An 18,880-nucleotide genomic window follows, 5' to 3' on the forward strand; every position below is an offset into this window, starting at 1 on the left:
CTGCTCCAGGCCATCCAAATGACATGACAGCTTGATTTCAACTACGCATCTCCTCTTACTACAGAGAACTTTTAACAGCAAGCAATCTACATGTATGCCAGGAGACCTGGGAGCTTCTCTTGGATAGAATGCTCAGAATAGAAGTTTGGCATTTATACCAGCCAAAGGTTAGTCTGCCTGTCTCTTTCCTTATGACAGAACAATTTAGAGAAACTGCACTTAAAGTTTGGATCAACTGACAGCTTCCTTTTCAAAGAGAGGTTCTTCACCACGCTTCTCACACTATGCGATTCCTTTCAAAGGGAAGCAGTGTGCTTTCCACTGTCCTTCTACTGGCAGCCAAAGACCTTTTCATTCCAACACATTTGGAGTAACTGACTAGACGCTGAGGAAAGAGCTTGTAATGGGTGGTCGCTATACCATTTATATGTGAGTTCGATTTTTGAAAAGTCTGCTTTCCAGGTTTCTGCTGTTTTTCAATATTATAATTTCTTTAGTTGCATTTTAATATTAGAAATTAGAGTGTTTTTATTTGCACCTGTTTTTAAGTCATGCCATGTGCCACCCTGAGTCCCAGTTCAGGGGGAAAGATAGGGTTCATGACAAATCTGTTGGCCTTGTTGTCAGTGGAATCGACCTAATCTATATCCTGAATAGCCAATGTTACAATGTTTTTGTTTGAAAATGTCAGTACAAATTAGTGAAGATCTTTTCATAGTTTTTATTTGACTGCCCAAATGATTTCATTTAATTGTGTCAAAGTAAAGGAAACTCCTTACAAACAATAAAATGCATGCTTGCTATAGCATCCTTGAATATAATGAGTTACCAGAAAAAAAGCAAGTAAAGTTCTCACTCAGAGAATCAGGGCACATAAAAGTCTGTGGGATATAGTCCAAACAATTAAATACTAGCTGAGAATAGCTAGCTGTTTCCAGAAAAATAATAGCTACAGCAGGATTTCCGGGCTATCACATATGAGCATTTATTCAACAATGCTAGGTACACTGCTGTAGTCTAAACATGTATTTCTATATTTATTCATATCTATATATCCATTAAATATATACACACATATATGTATATATGTATGTATGTATAAAATCTTTATTTGTGCTTATTTCAAGATCCAGAAGAAAAATTACAAACTTTCTGGTAGCTTGGTGTATTGGTTAAGTGCAAGGAATATTTGTTTTTGAGTATTTATTTGGTTATATTTTGAGATTACAACACATAAATTACAGTTTGTCGCATCTGTAATGCTCATAAATCTGGACAATTTGTCTCCAATTATTTTAATATGGTTTCAAAAAAAATATACAAATAAGAACTGACAACACCTCGGCAACTGGAATTTAATGGGGCATGACTTTTCACAATAGATTGTAAAAGAGTCTGTGTCAATAAACTAGCATGGAGAATTCTGTTTCTCTCTCTGCTTACTTTATTGTGATCTAAGACATGAGAAATTCAAAATCTAGATTCTAGCCACCTGTTGCTGACTACCAAAAATGGGCACCTATGCTGATGAACCTTGTCAGAACACTGAGGCTTCAGCAGCTGCCTGAAGGTGGTAAGTGTTCTCACACACTGATGTGATTTTTTTAAAAAAACTACAGAGACAATGTTGTTTGCATAGCCAAGTTGCTGTTACACTAAGAAAAACAAAAAGTCAGCCTCTTTTTTACTATCTCACAAGGACCCCTTTGTCCATTTGACTTTGATACATGAGACCTGTATTTGCAGACATGATCAGCAAATATTTACATCACTTCTAATTACAATATTGAACTCCCCCCCATTATGAAGCAGCATTAAAATCAGGCAGTCATTCAGTATCTCAGCTGGTTGCAAATAATTGCCCTCATTTGGGATGGTAAGCAGGACAGCTTCAATTATAGCTATATGCACCTAAAATAATTGCAATTATTTATTTATTTATTTATTTATTTATTTATTTATTTATTTATTTATTCATTCATTCATTCATTCATTCATTCATTCATTCATTTATTTATTTATTTATTTATTTATTTATTTATTTATTTATTTATTTTATATCCCGCCTATCTAGTCGATAGACCACTCTAGGCGGCTTACAGCAAGGGATACAACAATAAAAACAACAGAATTACATAAAAGAAAACTTTCGACAATTGGGTTAAACATTAGGAAAGAAAAGAAGAGGGGATCAGGAATTAACTAGGAGGGAAGGTCTGCCGAAACATCAATGTTTTTAATTGCTTTTTGAAATACCCAGCGAGGGGGCCGCACAAATATCAGGGGGAAGGTTGTTCCAGAGGCGAGGAGCCACCGCCGAGAAGGCCCAATTTCTTGTCTTTTCCTTCCGGGCCTCCCTCGGCGTTAGGCTCCTCAGCCTCACCTCCTGGCTCGCGTGAGTGACACGGGTAGATCTTGGTGGTAGAAGGCGTTCCGCCAAGTATCGAGGCCCTAAACCGTTTAGGGCTTTGTACGTAAGCATCAACACTTTGAAGTCGATGCGGAATCTGATGGGCAGCCAATGCAATGCGGCCAGAGTGGGTGAAATGTGTTAGAATTTTTTCACTCCACTAAGGAGTCTGGCCGCCGCATTCTGCACCACCTGAAGTTGCAATCCTTTGCAGCAGCTTCTGAAAGCAAGGGACCTTCAGAAGGTGCCACAAGGATATGCCAGGACTGTTCCAAGCGTCACCACAATGCATTATGCCATCCTAATCTTTTTCTGCCATAGCATTCTGTCTTCTTGGGACACAGTGATGGCCATTGGCTTTCACTATCCCATAGTCTTTACTCCATTCTTCTATTCTTGTCAGGGTTTGACCAAAGGCAGCATTTCAAAATAATTCATAAACTCTAAGAGCTATGGAAGAAATCAATAGGAACAGTGAAAGGAGAAATCAGTATCAAAGGTCACATCAGATAGGAAGTTTGAGGAGCAAGCCAGAAGTCAGGAGGACCAAAGAACAACTAGGTATTCAGGAGCTTAAAATAACTCCAAATTATTTTGTTATTTAGGCAATACAGTACTCAAATGAAGCAGAAAGCTCTTCTACACACTGCCTTTCCAGGGAGATCTAATGGCCAGCCCAAGATTGGGGACCACTGGATTAGATGACAGGTTTGATAGTGATAGTTCACTGGTGGTCAAACTAGATGATACATTTATCACATATTTAGAAGCAATGCTCCCTTAAATGATAAAATATGTCTGTTTTTCTTAGTATATCTTTTTCCTCACCTCTCTATCTCGCATTTCAATGTATGTTGCTTTGTGATTGTGCCATTAAAAGATGAACATGGGTTTGATTTGCAAGGTTTACTTGTTGAGGCAGGTATTTGTAACAAAATCTCACTGTTAGGCAGAAAAAATGCTAATTGCAAACAATCCACAACCCACTAAACAGCTATTTGACACTGAGAGACTGCCATCTACATTTCAGTGGCTCACTCATTATACAGAGTGGCGATCCATAGATCCACTAGATCTTGTCAACCCTGCTAACCTCCTTTCCTAATTTTGAGAGTTTGGTTTCCATTGCCAAAGTGCTTTTCTTAATGTCTGAGATTCTTGTTTCTAAGGAAGTTGGCAGACTGAATTTGCACTCTTTCATCACGCTAAATAAACCCACCTACTTTACAGAGGCATTTTAATGTCATCAACCAGATGCCTAATTATTAAAAGGCTGCAGTATGAAACAGTCTGGATTTCCATCACCTTTTGGAATCTTGGCAGGTCTCTCTCATTTCTGTTTAATAAGACATTTGTTTCTATCATGCTCACAGTATAAGACTGCTTTTGTATTTCATTTAATAGGTGCACTTTGATAGCAATGAGCAAGAAGAGAGCGTGTGTTTCTGAACCCTAATGTTTTCTCAGAAATGCTACTCTGATTCTAATGTATATTAACCCTATCTAACATTATTGCCCTACACTCATAGATGGCTGTCATCTTTTCTGAAATATCACTGGGATACTATTAACTTTATGGGTTAGTCTAAGTATAAATGCATAAACAGGCCTATTAGCATGTTAATAACGAGAACACAGATGACTACTGGATGAAGGAGTGATCTGGGTAGGAATCAACAAATGCTTTAAGAAAACATATTTGCATTTCAAACTAATTCTTCTATTGCTAGCAAAGAAACTCAGCTATGTTGAAGGTATGTCTGCTCATTTGTAAGGTCTACAGAGACGGACAATAGATTCCAGCCTGGAAGCCTCATTTATATCCACTTCCCATAGATTTACATAATTATGAATGTCTAGAGTAAAGGCCCCAAAAGAGCTGGTATAGTCTAAGTCTCCATTGTCACTGTCACAAAAGGAGTCATTTAGACTAGAGCTTGTGTGGCTGATGAGATTACATACCCTGCCACCTACCTATGCAGGCTTGGGTATCCTGCACCGTCTCAGCATACCACTAGGAAAGGGAACTGGTAAATCACCAGTTTATAACTAGAAAACCTAGGGAGGATTACCATACATCAGAATGATTTTGGTGCATTATTATTATTATTATTATTATTATTATTATTATTATTATTATTATTATTATTATTATTATTATTACTACTACTACTACTACTACTACTACTACTACTACTACTACTACTACTACACATCTTGTTTCTCATCATTGCTGGTGCAGTGAGCAGATGCAAGGGAGTCAGTTAGGAGTCAAGTACTGAAAATTCACAGATTAGATTACATGTTTGCAAAGTCACTATTGCTGGTTTTTTTTAATTTCAGAGAATTAACAGCTATTGTTTTAAATTCGCAGCCAAAGATTTTTGAACAACTCTGGTTGCTGAACTTAGTATGGGGAGCAGGATGATTTGGATTTTGCTTCCATATACAGTGGTGCCCCACATGACGATGATAATTCGTTCCCCTGAAATCGCTGTACAGTGAAATTGTCATCATGCAAAACAAATCCCCATTGGAATGCATTGAAAATAAGTTCCAATGGGGAAAATACCTGATCGTGCTGCGAGGATCCTCCATAGGGCGGCCATTTTGCAATCGCTGTTTTCTGAAGCATGGATCCGGAAAACAGCAGGAAGCCATTTTGCGAGCTGATGATCAGTTGTAAAGATCATCATCTTGCGAATAAACAGTCCGCAAAGCATGGACCAAATCACTGTGAAGTGAAAATTGCCCATTGGAAACATTGTTTTGAAATCGCTATAACGATCACAAAAAAGTCATCGTCAAGCAATTTTGTCATTTAGCGGGGTAAGTGTCTAGCGGGGCACTACTGTACTTTCAGTTTCTTACCTTAATGTTTGGTGCTTTGTGATTTTATTCTTTCTGCACTTATGAGATTGCTTGTTTGTGGAAATTCAGTATCCATAAGGTATGTTTTTCTTTGTTGCTTGTTCTTATAAAATATAAAAGTAAAAGATCTGGCTTATTAAAATCAGCTGTTTTATCCATGACAACTTGCTTGTCTCAGTATAGCAGTGCAGTTTTATCTTCTGAAAGTGGAGGTGGCTGGAATTTATAATATGGAGAAAAGATGTGAACAGTGCATAAGACTAGATAACTGCTTAAAAATGATCTTTGCAATTTGGTTATGCCTGCACACATAATCTGTTGATGATAGCTGGAGGGGTCCATATATGTATGATATAGTAGCTGAAATCCTGTTACTTAACGTAGTAAGCTGCAACTAGAGTAAGCCCATTTAATAATGGAATTTATAGAGGAGTTAACTCACAAAGTCCCCACTGATTCAATGGGATTGCACTAATTGCAACATAATATGCAAAGGAGTAGCATTTCAGCCAATGAATTGCTACTTTAGATTCATGACAGGCCCTACATGGCTTACATCTTTCGTTAGTTGTTTTCTGATAGTATCTACCACAAATAACCGTCTTGGATTGTGCATATGATTACTCTGTTTCAGCCTGAGGATGGTCTAATTTAATCCACAGATTTGATAATTGCTTACTGATAGTATCATTCAACAGTTAGCTCTGGTGCTGTATTTGTAATGGTTCCTCATGCCAATATGTCTCTGCGCTGTGGGGCTTTCAATAACATAGTTTGGTTCTTACAATACTGTTAGTCCTTTATCATTTTCTGCTATCATCTGATAAACGATGATCCTACAGAAGTAGTTTTGAAATTTGACTGATCCATACAGAGATTCTTGAGGTCAACAAGCCTGTACCTGCTCATGCTCCATGGAATATAAAAGTGCTCTATCCATGCCTTTGTATCATGGAACCAGTATTTTGACATGAAGACACAGAGTTTCCTATTTAAATCATCACTATACATCTGGTGGGCAACCCCGAAATATATATATATATTTATTTTATTTAAAACATTTTACCCCTCCTTTATCCTTAAAAGGACCCAAACTTACTGCTTAAAAGACAATATTTTAAAGTTAAAAACAGTACGTAAACAAATATTTTAAAAGAATGAAAGAAATACCACACTAAAAATAGTAAAGAAAATCAGCACCAGGAAATAGTTGAAAGCCATGAGGCACAACAGTCTATTAAAAACCCCTCTCAGACAACCAATCACTAAGGGAAAGCTTGTCTGAAGAGAAAGGTCTTCACCTGCTTGCGGAAGGACAGCAAAGATTAGGGCCAGCCTGGCCTTCTGTGTTAATACTATGTTAATACCGGGGTTGCCCAGCTATAGATAGCAGTAATGTTTCCTTTTGCATCAAGCTCTCTTTTGAGTTTTGCCTTCACTCTGTCAAAGTACTGTTCCTGGATAACTATTCCTGGTCTAAGTTTTTATTTATCAACACCAACATTCATTTTGATATCTATATTGTAAGACTCAATTGTTTTAAGAGACTATCCAGTTCATCAGGAGAGCTTACAAACAACTTGATATCATCCATATAGATTGTGAAACATCAAAGCCATTTCTCTGATAATTAGACGTGTAGCCCTTGACACTATCACTCAGTGTCTAGAAAGGGGATTTAAAAGCAGAACCACAAAGGACTGCAAGAGTCACCCTAATAAAGATATTATTGTAGAGGATGTTCTTGCACCTTATTTTTGTCCTTCCCTTCATTATGGGTTTAGATAGCAAAGCATTAATTCTATTACCAGTTTTGTAGATCCTCAAAATTTCAAGAAGCCGTAGGGCACAGAACTGATTAGAAGAGAAAGCCATGTTAGTCTCTGCTAGCATATCAGGCAAAAACAAAAAAGGAAATGGAAAACTGAAAAATAAAAAATAAAGAAGACACAAACATTGTGGCACCTTAAAGACTAACTGCTAGGTCAACTTTTTAATGTGTCTGAGGAAATGGACTTGTCTATAAAAGCTCACATTAAAATACAGCCGTTAGTCTTTATGGTTCCATGTTTTTGTTTTCTTTATTTTTATTTTTGTTTTTGACAAAACTGAATGTGGTGTTTTTGTAATCAAGATGGAGTTCTTTGAAGCCTGATTCAGTACGAAGAAATCAGTAGTTGAGCAGTTCCTTAGAAAAGAATTGCTAGATAGCTCAGTGGTTTAGATATTTGTTTGAAGAGCCAGAAGTTGGGAGTTCAATTCCCCACTGTGCCATCTTGATAGTAGCTTGACTCAATGTTCTATAGGACATGGCTGAAATCTAGAAAACTGTAAACATTTTAGAAAAATTGGAGGTAAACAGCTTGTAAACTGTATTTCGATTAAAAAACCTCTAGTAGAAGTGCAGGGACTTACAGAGCAGAATTAGCTTCAAATATTCCCCAAATAGATAATCCTTATTGTTTCATCAGCTGGCACTCATAGTCTCAATAACGCATTCTGAAACATTGGTAAGAGAAAGAATAAAGATGTTTCATTTACTCACAGTTGAAAAGATAAAAAAGAACAGCATACTGTACAAAATTATTTCTTACAACAAGAAGCCTCAACAGACTCACAATGTGCTTCCAGCAGACTCCTGCAAACTACATTCTTTTACTGCACTAACTACTAGCAGACTAAAAAGAGATGAAAAAAGACGAACAGGGAGGCATGGCTCCTCTTGAAATCAGAGGCAGGGAAGAACAATTGGTTGCTGCTGGACTGATTGACACTCACCCCAGCCAAAACTCCTAAAGGCAGCATATGAGATATAGCTCCAATGATAGGTCATTAATGAATAAATTGTTAGTTGAAACAGAAGTTACTATACTTCATATAATTCCTCTCTCTCTCTCTCTCTCTCTCTCTCTCTCTCTCTCTCTCTCTCTCTCTCTCTCTCTTTCTCTCTCTCTCTCTCTCTCTCTCTGTGTGTAGTAAATAGCAGGCACATGGGTGCTAAATCAGGAACATAATGTATGTACAAGAGATTTGATTCTTTGTCCTTGCTGTAAGTATAACCCAAACATTCCTATCTGCAACACAGCAGGGGAAGATAAATTATAGGATAACCACGTCAAGGCACACTCTCCAACCACATGTACAGAGCTTATCAACTTCACTCAGAATAAGGAAAAATATTTAAATGTTGTGTATTGTAATAAAGGCAAGTTGATTGTTTTGTTTTTATGTCATTATTCAAAAATGTAGCTATATCAGTAAATAAATATAAAATAGAAGTCACAACCATTTCACAACCATACTATCACGACTTAAAAGGCCCTCCCCTTCTGACCTTGACCTGCCTCAGTTGAGGTATTGCCTCAGTGAAGATGTTGAGGTTTATATGTGACCAAACCCAGTATTTTGAAGTGGACTCACCCAAACACACACAGATGGAAGCCAGTACAGTACTACAGTTTAAGTGTGTAACAGCAGCAACAACAATTAGGTAAAGGTAAAGGTTCCCCTTGACAATTTTTGTCCAGTCATGTTCAACTCTAGGGGGTGGTGCTCATCTCCGTTTCCAAGCCATAGAGCCAGCATTTTGTCCGGAGACAATCTTCCGTGGTCACATGGCCAGTGCGACTTGGACACGGAACGCTGTTACCTTCCCACCGAAGTGGTCCCTATTTATCTACTCGCATTTGCATGCTTTCGAACCGCTAGGTTGGCGGAAGCTCATTCCGTCGTGTGGATTCAATCTTACGACTGCTGGTCTTCTGACCCTGCAGCACAGGCTTCTGCGGTTTAGCCCACAGCGCCACCACGTAGTGCCCGCAGCAACAACAATTATGTGCCATCAAATCAATTCTGACTTATGTTGACCCTTTCAGGGTTTTCTAGGCAGAAAATATTCAGAAGCAGTTCACTGTTTCCTTCTTCTGGAGGCATCCAGGGATGGTGCACCTTATCCAAGTCCACACAGATGGGCTATTCTGGGATGCACAGCCAGGAACTGAACTCCCAACCTTTGACTTCTCAGTCAGATGCCTAATGGAGCTATCCAGCTACATAGGGGTATAGCCTCATTGCATCTAATCACAAGGGGGAATCCAGACCTTGCCTCTGTTCATGGAAGGGACCAAGATCCAGCAGTGGCTTTGTGCTGCAGCACCCCACCCCCACCCCACTGTATACCTGCCGAGTCTCCCCAATCCTCTGAAATCAGAGATTCAAGAAAGAATGTGAATGGAAGTCTCCTTAAGATAAATCTGGACCCTGGACTCCATCAGCAATTTAGCAATTGCACTGAGCACTATTACAGTTTCCCATCAGTCTTCAAAGGGAGCCCCAAGCAAATTACCAATTTCAGAGAAACCTGGAGCTGACCCAGAGAATGAGATAACTGAGGACAGGTTAATTTAGATACAGCCCAGTACGACTAAAAATAACTGGAGAAATCCCAGCATCTCTAGATTACTGCTGTAATCCTGGCAGTGTTGCAAACTCACTGTGGACTCCCTCCAGGCATCAACATTGCGAGGAGATAATATGTTTACACTACCAAAGAAAACTGATTCAACTTTTTAAAGGAAGTGATTAGATAAGAGATTGTCCTGGGCTGACATGCAGTTTTCTCTACTGTAGTCCAGCACTTTGCATTATCTCTGAAATCGTTGTTGTCGTTCATACAGGAAATGTTTAATCACCCAAGGAAAGTGCATTGCACCCTGTAGTACCTCCCTCCCTGCTCTGCCAATATTCCCTCTGCCCCCACAGTTCCATTTGTTACTTCAGTTTATAAAGTCACCTGCCCTGAATGGACTGTTTTGTTTGCCAGCTAAAGCTGTTTTTGGTTTCCCTGCATACAGGTATGAATGTCTGACTGTGTGTCCCAGAAGAGAAAGGAACAAAGAATCCTGCATAAAGTGTTTGTACTAGTAGTGATACTGCAATCCTATATACACGTCTGTAATCCAATGCAAGTTGCACTGAGTATAAGCCCCATTCAGCCTAGCATGGGGCAAGTTAATTGAGAGCTCAAGCGTTTCTGGGTGAGGAGAATTGCTTTGATCCATTCCAATTGGGATTTAGGCCATGTCATGGGATGAGACAGCACTGGTCGCTCTGCATGATGACCTGCTAAGGGAGGCTGATGGGGGGGGGTGTTAATCCTGTTGGTGCTCCTGTATCTCTCTGTGGCTTTTGATACCACTGAGCACAGTATCTGGACAGATGGTTGGAGCTGGGCATTGGTTGGCTAGCTCTTAGCTGGTCTGATCTTTCCCTGATGGTCAGGTCCAGCATGCTCAGCTTGGAGAGACTTTCTTTCTCCCTATGGGCCCTCGGTTGTGGGGTGGCTCAGGGGTTGTCTATCTCTCCAATACTTTTAAAAATCTATATAAGGCTACTGGGGGCCATCATCCAGTGTTTGGGGGGGTGTTGGCATCGGTGTACTGGTGACATGCAGCTCTATCTCTCCTTTACATCCTCTGCAGTGGATGCTATCCATGACCTTGTGTGCTGTTTGGCCTCAGGTTTGGAGTGGACCAGAGCAAATAGGTTGAGGCTGAACCTGGACAAATTGGAGATCCTGGTTCTGGGGGACTGGCTGGTGGGAGAGCATGTGTCTGAGCTGAACTGATTCACTTTCCCTCTTTGGGATCAAGTTCGCCATTGGGTGGTGATTCTGGACTCGGCCATTTCTTTGAGACTTCAGATTTCTGATGTGTCCAGGTTGGCTTTCAACCAGCTCAGACTAATTGCCCAGTTACACCCCTACTTGGACGAGGAATCTCTTAGGGCATTGGTTCATGCGCTGGTGATCTCAAAGACTGACTACTGTAACAATCTTTACATAGGGCTGCCATTGAGCCTGACTTGGAGACTGCAGTGGGTACAGAATGCAGTGGTTAGACTGATTTCTGGCATTAAGAAGTTTAATCGTATTTCACCAGTTATAGTCCATTTTGCATTGGCTTCCAGTGCTTCTCCAAGCCAGATTCAAAATACTGGTACTTTCATACAAAGCCCTTAACAGTTTGGGGCCCCGTTACATGTTGGAATGGCCCAATTTAAGAACTTCTGCTCACCCCACCTGATCTTCTCAAGCCTTGATATCGTGAGTGGTCACTCTTCGTCATTGTTTAGTCATTTAGTCGTGTCCGACTCTTCGTGACCCCATGGACCAGAGCACGCCAGGCCCTTCTATCTTCCACTGCCTCCCGGAGTTGTGTCAATTTCATGTTGGTTGCTTCGCAGACACTGTCCAGCCATCTCATCCTCTGTCGTCCCCTTCTCCTCTTGCCTTCACACTTTCCTAACATCAAGGTCTTTTCCAAGGAGCCTTCTCTTCTCATGAGATGGCCAAAGTACTGGAGCCTCACTCCTAGAGAGGCTTAAAAGGCTGTTACTAAGTATTGAACCTTCTCAGCTGTGGCCCTATCCTTATGGAATAGGTTGGCATTGAAAGGAATTCACTTCTGATAAATTTTATGGATGTACATTAAAAGTACCAAACTATTTTACATTTTCTTCCAAAGATAGTCATTTTCTCTGTTTTTAGTTCTTTAAAAAGCAACAAAATATTTCAGAATATTTATCTGCTCCAAGAGCTTTTTCCATTGAACAAACCATTCTTCTGGTGCTCTTGAGATTTCCAGACATTGCCAGTTTACATCTGTCTTCTGGATAACTCAACCCAGATTGGACAGCTGTTTCCCACGGGGAAACAAAAAGCTCTCATTTACTCTCGTTTATAGAAAGAAGAAAGTAATAACAAGCTCTTAACTCTTATCAAAAGGTAGAATGTTGTCTTTTTATTTTAGAAATCATTGACTAAGTGGTTCTGGGTTTTTGTTTGTTTGTTTCTGTGTCTTAACTATATGCTTGTGTAAGCATACAATATAAAAGAATAATTCTTTTATATAAAAGAACAATATAAAAGAATAAAAATACCACACTATAAACTAGGAGGAAATCTACATCAAACACGTCACGTATGAAACAAACCTGGGCAAAATTAAAAACTACAAAAGGGGTAAAATTTAGGGCACCCTAATAAATCTTATCACAGCAGCTGCCAAAAATTTTGCACATTGTACAGCCAAATTGTCAAAATTATGGATTACAAAAAGAGCTTGAAATCCCATTACCTAACAATAGTAAGTCCCAACTAGAGCAGACCCTTTAAAGGAGTGGAGATTTGGCAATTTAACTCCTCTGTAACTTCCACTGATTCATGAGCCCACTCTAATTATGACTTGCTGTGCTAAGCAAGAGGATTTCAGCCACTATCTCCTAGTACCAAGTGCAAAGAAGATCTACCTTTGAAAAAACCTTTTCACATGGAAGTGGCACAAGGGCACATAGAAAGTCTGGTGTTTTGTTTTGTTTTTTTGTAGTAGAAATGTACTATGATTGTTGTCTTGCTTGCCGGCTTGTCATACATCAATTTCCTGTTTTCTTTCCATCTTTCGGAAGTGTTTAACATCAGAAGTACCTTCAGAATTGGAAGGTCAAAGGGAGAAGCCAGTGGCTTTTCCAGTGTGGAACCTGTGGCCTTCCAAAATTTGTTGGACTACAATGTTCATCCCTGACCATTGGACACAAAGGATGGGGCAGATAAGAATCAGATGTAAAAAGAAATCTGGAAGCCCAGAAGAATCCCACTCATTTTCTGTTTGAAAAATGGGAGAGGAGGATTCTGTGTTCTGAGTCAGTCAGTCAGTCAGTCAGTCAGGCAGGCAGGCAGGCAGGCAGGTAGGCAGGCAGGCAGGTAGGCAGGTAGGTATCTTAAAAGTTCATTACTGTCTTTGTATTCCTGATGTCTACTTCTCTTCATTAATTGTGAGTAAAATTCTTCCTTCTTGGTGGGCTCACAAATCTCTATCCTATTCCGAGAGGTTGGAAATAACTAGTTACATGTATCATTACCTTCAATTAACGAGTAATGCAACAAATAGTTATGCTTAGTGCAGCAACTATTTTCTTTCAAATATTAGTTTTAAAGGCATTTAATGGCATCTTGGAGGCATTTTGATGGAAATTTTGTATGTTTTATGCCATGTCTTTTATCAATCCTAAATACCAGAGAAAGTATTCTTTGTTTTGGGTTGTTTGTTTGTTTCATATTTCATAAACATTTCATACATATTTCCAAGTTGCAAAGATAGAGTACTTCCCTGTATTTTTGCAGGACCTGCTGCAACAACAATGCAATGCATTAATTACACTCAATGTGTTGAACTGAGTGTGTCATTGGAATAAAGATAGTGGTATTAGCAATCTGATTGCCAAAAGTAAGAATTAACAAACTGGGTTCCTTTTGTAATATAACATTCCAAGCTTTGTCTATTCTTGCATTTAAAAAATATTAATAACTGGAAAGCATTTAGCCTAGTCTCTGACAATATGCCATCACTTTATGACAGGAAAACGAAACAGGGGAACCATTATTTCACAGTAATACATTTCAGTCAATACTAAAAATTCAGAGCTCGAAAGTACATACACTCTGGAGAGTATGTCCTTAATTTGCAATCAGATGTGCAAAGTAACCTGTCTTTCTCTTCCAATCACCAAATAAAGTGTACTGAATGCAAAGTTCATGGGTGAGGAAAATCATGTGAGATGACAGACCGTGTTCCTTCAGCACTCAAGAGAGCATGTGTTCTAAAATCATGCCAAGTGTTTGACCCTGAGTATAAAATTTGACTAGCCAAATTTCAGTGAGGGCAATGGGTCTAGCACTTTGGCTGACTGGTGCTTGTCTTTTTCCTGGATTCTTCCCATGTTTTGCGCTGTCAGAAGATGATATGAAGTTCTTGCCATGAGAATTAAGAAAGCAGTTGTTGTTTTGCCATCCCAACTAATTCCCACGCGATCTGGGTAACCTAGATATACTGAACTCTACAGCCTGCCCTTGCCAACCCTAGTATCCTGGGCAGGCAAGGAGGATGCTAATCTGTGTCACTAAAAGCACCCAGTTTAAATCCCTATAGGATTAAGAGGCTGAGCTGTTTTTAGAGGATTAGTGCAGGGAGTTTGAAACTTGTTCTGAATGTTTCTATCAGCAGGTCACTCACTTTTTTTTAACAGTTGAAAAGTACCAGCCAAGGCTGGTTCCCTAGAGCAAGGCCCCACTAGAGGTTTGGGATATACCCAGCGAGCCCATCCTTGCCTACCTGCTTCTTTACTTCACCACATGTATGAATGCTTCCTTATCTGCCTGCCTGCCTGCCTGCTTGCTTCTCTCTCTCTCTCTCTCTCTCTCTCTCTCTCTCTCTCTCTCTCTCTGTGTGTGTGTGTGTGTGTGTGTGTGTGTGTGTGTGTGTGAGAGAGAGAGAGAGAGAGAGAGAGAGACAGAGACAGAGACAGAGACAGAGACAGAGACAGAGAGACGGAGAGGGAGAGGGAGAGAGAACATGTCTCTAAATAGATGAGGGCCCATATGTCCATGTGTAGGTGTCAGAGAGCAGGTGTCAATGGGCCATTTTCACAATGGAGAGAGGTAAAGAGCGGTGTGCCCCAGGGATCTCTCCTGGGACTGGTGCTTTTCAACCTGTTCATCGATGACCTGGAGACAGGGATAAGCAGTGAAGTGGTCAAGTTTGCAGATGACACAAAACTTTTCCGGGTGGTGAAGACTGGAAAGGATCGTGAAGAGTTCCAGAAGGATCTCTCCAAAGCAGGAAAAGGAGAAGCAAAATGGCAAATGTATTTACATATAAGAAAATGTAATGCACATTGGGGCAAAACATCAAAACTTTAGTTATCAGCTAATGGGTTCTGAGCTCTCTGTGATGGATCAGGAAAGAGATCTTGGTGTGCTGGTGGATTGCTCGATGAAAGTGTCAACCCAGTGTGTGGCGGCAGTGAAGAAGGCTAATTCCATGCTAGGTATCAGTATCATTTAAAAAAGGATTGGAAGTAAAACAGCCATTATAATGTCATTGTGCAAAATGCTGGTAAGTCTGCACCTGGAGTATTACACACAGTTCTGGTCATCACACCTCAACAAAGACATAGTGGAACTGGAAAAGGTGCAGAAGAGAGCAAATAAAATGATGACTGGGCTGGGGCACCTTCCTTATGAGGAAAGGCTACAGCATTTGGGGCTCTTTAGTCTAGAGAAAAGGTGCCTGAGGGGGGACATGACTGAGATGTATAAAATTATGCAGGGGATGGATAAAGTGGATAGAAGGAAACTCTTTTCCCTCTTACACAATACCAGAACCAGGGGACAGCCACTCCAACTGGGTGTTGGGAGAGTGAGAACAGACAAAAGAAAACATTTCTTGTGCATGAAGATCACTTATAGCCCTTGACTCTGCCCCTCATCACCAACGGCTGCTGTGGCTTCCTTCTGACCATTCACAACATGTGCATTTTCCATTGAAAGGTGACACTTCTTATGGGTGGTAGTGAAAGGACTTAGTGAGATTCAGACAGATTTAACTGATTTTGGGGCACAACTGTAACCAGACATGATGTTTGTAGAGAGTAAAACCACAGTTCTATCCATACATGCCCTGGGAGTAAACCCTATTGAATATAATACCACATGCTTCTGAGTAAGCATGCTGGATATCAGCAGCCCATGAGAACTGTTAGGGTGCTTTTTATACTGGGGAAACTATAGGGATTCGCTAGACTTGGGTCCCTGACCATTTTCTGAAACAGGATGTACCTCTGCACTTATACTATTGTGTCTCTGCGTTGATATTCTATATTCTCCCAATGTTTCTGCATTTATCTTTGAATATTTAGCTTCTTGTTTGGTATGCCACAAGAAAAGAGGGCTGAATGGGAAACCATATTAGAATGGATCTAAACCAGCCATCCTCAACCTTTTTAATGGCCCGGGCCATAAATGCAATATGGAATAAATATAGGTTGAAGCTGGATTGTATAAGGTGCCTAATGTGACATGTGAAGAATTGTTTTCAACCTGTCCCCACCCTTCAAATGTGCCAGGCCCCCCTCAGGGGGCCATATGGTCCCCACTGAGAATGGCTAATCTAAGCCATCAATTTCATCCAAGACTGCGGGGAGCTGAGACACTGCTCTCTTTTCCAATGCCTTATGAAAGAACAAACTCTTTGAAAAGAGACAATAATTGTCCTGTCCTCCTTCATACAAAAGACAGTTATGTAAAACACACAAAGATTTCTTTCTTTCATTTTCTTTAAAACTGCCTCTCTGTTGCCGGGGGGGGGGGGGGGAGGAACATTAATCACTTCGAAGGTGTGTACTGCCAGTGGATTGCAGTTTTCAAAATCCAGGAAGAACAAGAGCTGGTCCTGAATTTTCCACCCACATCTTCAGATGGATCAGCAGAAAAGTCTGCCTCCCCCCCCCCGAAAAAAATCAGCCAGATTATGCTCCTGGTGGCATCCACCCAACAAATGAAAACAAGTTGCACTTTCTCCTTCCTTCTTTTCCTCTTTATATCTACAAGGTATCTGGTTTCTTTCTTTTTCAGATGATCTCAACGCTGTTCAGATGACCAAAATGTCATGGGCATCTGCAAGGTGCCACAATAAATTTACCTGGTTATTTTCTTTTTTCATAGTAGATTAGTGCAGCCACCCACTTGTCCACCCTTTAAAAACTTTTGTCTGGGATATTTAGTGATGTGAATGTAGTCTCTTCTACAATACTGTACTCAAGAAGGCAGGAATTGACTATCCCAACAGCATTCAGGGGGACTTCAACATACTACATGTGGAGGCTCTAGTCTTTGGGCTGGCTGCAGACTCCCATGGGGTTGTTCCAACACATGAAGGGTCTCACACGCATGGTGGGCTACACTCTGAACCTGGTATTCTTGACTGTCTGAGATGATGAAGATCTGAGGGTAACTAGTTTGGTTTCATCGTACTTGTTATGGTCAGATCATTACCTACTGAAATTTGGCCTGGCACTAGCAACCTCCCCTCATGGGGAGAGAGAGAGGACAGATTAGGATGGTCCACCCACACAGGCTATTGAATGCTGTTGGCCTCCAAGGTGCCTTGGGTGGGTTTCTGCATGAGTGAGTTGGCATGTGTGTCGAAGCCCAGGTGGTTGAATGGAATGCTGTGGCAACCTGGGTAGTTTATTCCTTCTGAAGGCCCTCTCCATATGAGGGCCCGCTTTTCTCTGTGGTTTACTGCAGAGCTGCAGGCCCTGAAACAAGCTCAGAGAAGGCTAGGGAGTGTCTGGAGGAGAGCTCGTTCAGATGTTTATAAGGCTGCGGTTAGAAGTACTTCTAATCACTATTGTAATGCCACCAAGGCGGCAAAGAGAGCCTACCGTATGAGGCATATCGGTGAAGCCTATCACCATCAGGTGGAACTCCTCAAAGTATTCTGCACCCTCACTGGAGCTGGGTGACATTTGGGACCCCAACCAGATGCTGTAACATGCAACTGGTTTGTAGCCCATTTTCAGTCTAAACTGGAGGCCATCCATAGGGATCTGGACTATGTTAGTGGGGCAATAAGTCAGGTTGAGATGTCCAGCACCATTTCTGGTCTGGCTTTGTTGGATCAGTTTTACCCAATGACGCCTGAGGACATGCACAAGGCACTTGCACTTTCCAAGCCTACCACCTCTCACTCAGATCCATGCCCCTCCTAGCTTTTAAAAGCCTCCAGAGAGGGCATGGTCGAGTGGGCCTGTCAGATCATCAATTCCTCCTTATGGGAGGGATATCTTCCTCCATGCCTGAAGGAGATGATCAGGCCTATTCTAAAAAAGCCAAATCTTCCATTGGATGATTTCAACAGCTATTGTCCCATTGCAAACATCCCATTCATGGGAAAGCTGATTGAGAGGGTGGTGGCTGTTCAGTTGCAGACGTTCTTGGGTGACACTGATAGTCTTGATCCGTTTAAGTCAGAATTTAAGCCACACCATGGGACTAAAACAGCTTTGGTCACACTGTTGAGGGATCTTCAGGAGGCAGACAGGGGGAAGGTGAACCTGTTGGTTTTCCTGGATCTCTCAGCAGCTATTGATACAATAAACCACAGTATTCTCCTGGGCTGTATGTCAGGGATCAGGATTGGTGGTTCAGCTTTATGCTGGCTCTGCTTCTTCCTTGAGGGTCAGTCCCAGAGAGTCCAGAAGTTGTTTCTTCCCCATGGGTCCTGCAGTGTGGTCTCCCACCAGGGTTGATCATCTCTGTAGTGCTGTTCAACATCTGTATGAGACCACTGGGAGAGATCATCCAGAGATTTAGATTTCGATCTAAAATGGAGGCCACCCATAGGGATCTGGACTGTGTTAGTGGGTCAATAAGTCAGGTCGAGATGTCCAGCACCATTTCTGGTCTGGCTTTGTTGGATCAGTTTTACCCCTCAGCTTTTAAGTCCTCTGACATTGAAAGTAAAAGTGCCATCAGTTCTGAAAGGCTGATAGAATGGAGGATCTGGATTACACTAAGTCCTGTGAGGAAGGGAAATGGGATTTGAAAGAATCACATAAGCTAGCACTAATACATACAGTATTTCTTTATTTGTTTTTATATTTCTGCCATGCCAATGGTCAATTCCCAACAGGAGACTAGGATAGAAAGCAGTCTGTAACCACTTAAACATAGTTATAGAATCCAAAATATAATTAACAAAA

The 18,880-nt window shown here is 40.8% G+C and overlaps 1 protein-coding gene across 1 annotated transcript in view; it reads left to right on the top strand.

Annotated features, from left to right (window-relative positions):
• Positions 1–306: 306 nt before the first annotated feature.
• Positions 307–18,880, top strand: part of LOC110084221 (uncharacterized) — a 42,795-nt gene continuing 24,221 nt past the window's right edge. The window contains exon 1 of the mRNA XM_073003748.2: positions 307–429. The gene's annotated coding sequence lies outside the window, so the exon portion shown is untranslated. The remainder of the gene's footprint in view (positions 430–18,880) is intronic.

The sequence above is a fragment of the Pogona vitticeps genome, chromosome 1, assembly GCF_051106095.1.
Source record: "Pogona vitticeps strain Pit_001003342236 chromosome 1, PviZW2.1, whole genome shotgun sequence".
Lineage (NCBI taxonomy): Eukaryota > Metazoa > Chordata > Lepidosauria > Squamata > Agamidae > Pogona > Pogona vitticeps.